Consider the following 2,848-nt stretch of genomic DNA (forward strand, 5'->3'; position numbering starts at 1 on the left):
AAACCTGCCTAATTTTTGTCCTGGAGTGTGTTTTATCTGTATAGTTCTGGGGGGCAAACAGACCTGTCCTCTGCTCTGGGGAGAGATACTATCTCTGTCTTCTAAGGATGTTCTCTACACAAACGCTCTTGAATAGACAGTGTAGAACAAAGTTGGTCAGCGTGTTGCATCACAAGATGTGCAGAAATGCAAGAGACTTGTGGAGATTGTCAACCAGCGGCGGGCTGAGATGAGTACATTCTTCAGCAGTTGGCACACTACTGTCGTTGTTTAAGACAGGGCTGCTGTCTCTCTCCCGCTTACAGACATGATAGCATCTTGAATGCATACCAAATGTAGGAATCCTTGTAAAATAAGCAGTGTTTCTTTTGTGTGTAGCTATTTTTAATTTGCATATGGATTGTATTGTAGCCCTTCTGTTTCTTCTCTTCTCACTCAGCTTTATGTTTTAAGATCCATCCATCTTGCTCCCCACTTTTTGAAGTTGAGATATATTTGACATACAACATCATGCGTAAGCTTAAGGTATACAGCCTATTGATTCAATACAGTTATATGGCAATATGAGTGCCCCTGTAGCATTGGCTAATGCCTCTCTCACTTCACCTAACTATAATTTCTTCTAATGTTGGAAACAATTAAGATCAGTCACTTAGCAAATTTGAGGTTCATAATACAGTTTTGTTGTCTATAATCATTGTACTATGTATTAGGCCTCTAAGACTTACTTACCTAGTAGTTGCAGGTATGTACTGTCTCTTGCTTTTGGCTTCCACCGAGTACTCCATACTGTGCCCATGGCATATATCACATATGCTGCAATAGATATTATATATATAATTATATATATATATATCTCCTCTTGTGTCTGTTCAAGAATTGCATATATATACATATATTACATATATAGTCCCAAGATATATAGCCAGTATCTTTTATTCATTTTTCTATCAAGAAAAGTGTACTTTGCTTTTCAAGAATTTCTTGTATAATTTAAATATTGGAAGTTTTAGATATAACAACTATCTTCTCCCAGATTAATACCTTGATTGTGTGTTTTGTTTTTTTTTCCGTATATGGCACCCCAGTTTTCTCAACATTGTATGCTACACATTTGTCCTTCCCCTATTGATTTCTGGTGGTTCTCTTCTCCTATCAAGTTTCTATATATTCATGGGTCTGTTTCTGAACCCTCTATTCTATACCATTGGTATATTAGTCTGTTTCTATGCATTACCAGTTACGTTGTTATTACTATAACTTTTTTAAAGATTTTATTTATTTGTTTATTTATTCATTTATAGCACAAGCAGGGGGAGGGGCAGAGGGAGAGGGAAAAAGAGGGTCTCAAGCAGACGCCTTGCGATCTCATGATCCCAAGATCACGATCGTAGCTAAACTCAAGAGTTGGGTGCTCAACCAACTGAGCAACCCAGGCGTCCCTTCACAATTTTATTTTTAAGTAATCTCTACATGCAACATGGCGCTCAAACTCACAACCCTGAGATCGAGAGCCACGTGCCTACTAACTGAGGCAGTCGGCGCCCCATATGTCTTAATACATAGTAAAGTGAATCCAGGGAGAATAAATTTTTAATAGGATGGTCTTATTTGATTCCAAAGTGAATACATTCTCAGTCAGCTGGAATAATGGTATTTTTAAAAATTCAGTGCTCATATTAGTACACGATTTTTATCACCTGTTTCTTTAGGTGGTGGAGCATGGCTTGGGGAAGAGATACATGTATAAGCAGGCCTCTTGGAGTTATTATAATAATCTTATTTTTTTACTCGGTTTTCTCAACCTCAAAGTTAATAATCATGGGCAGGAATTCTCCAGCTTCCTGGTCCCCTACTGGAGACAGCTTAGTGCCATGTTTGTCCAGGCTTAGCAGCAAGTTTCCCCTTAATTATAAAGGTGCAGAGGTAATGCTCATTATTATATTCTACCATATTTTATAATTCTACATTATTATCTACTGACTATACAGTGTCTTATACTGTAGGTAGTAAATTTTTTCTCAAGAAGGAACTTCCTGCTCATTCCAAAAGAACATTTTGCAGATGGATTCAAATCGAAATGGAAGCCTTTCAAACCCCATTGCCTGGAACACTTGTTCCTGCTTTAGTCCCCCATTACCTAGCCTCTTCCTATCCAATCTTCACTTCCCAGCTTACTCTTGCCTCCCTGGGAAGACTGGGCCGGTGGTAGTCCCCCTCCCGTGCACTTTCCCTTCACAGCCCCCACCGCCAGGTGCCGTCTCTCTCTCCCACTGAGATGTGAACCCTATAAGGCAGGACCCAACATACTATCTGGAACATCAAAAGTATGTAAGGAACAATTTGCAAAAGAATTGAATTAGAAAGGCAATCCAGGCTTTGGATGGGCAGTTGCATATGATGACCTTTAGTTTCCCTTCCAACTATGAGATGTCATGATTATATGATACCAAATCACAAAGTCTGAATCAGATTGTTAAGTTTAGATACATTTATTTCTGATTTAAAAATGCAACTACATTGCAATAGGGGCTCTTATCACATATGCTTCTAGGCACTTTTTGGGGTAGAAAACAACTTTATAACTTAATTAGATAAAATTAAGAGGAAAGAGTCACCTTATTACCCCAACTGCTCCATTTTCTGTATGTTTTGTTAATAGTAGTTGCCTTTTAATGAGTAACATGCGTTGCTATTTATTCTTTCAATAATCTGGCAAGATAGCATTAGTAGCTCCTTTCTACAGGTGAGGAGAGCAAGGGCTAGGTTAAGTAACTTGGAAAGGGTGCCCAGACAATGAATGGTACAACTTCATTTTGAATGCTTGTGCTGTCTTACTTCAAAATTG

The sequence above is a fragment of the Eumetopias jubatus genome, unplaced genomic scaffold, assembly GCF_037043125.1.
Source record: "Eumetopias jubatus isolate StellerSeaLion01/CBP00866 unplaced genomic scaffold, mEumJub1_p1.0 scaffold_6, whole genome shotgun sequence".
NCBI lineage: Eukaryota > Metazoa > Chordata > Mammalia > Carnivora > Otariidae > Eumetopias > Eumetopias jubatus.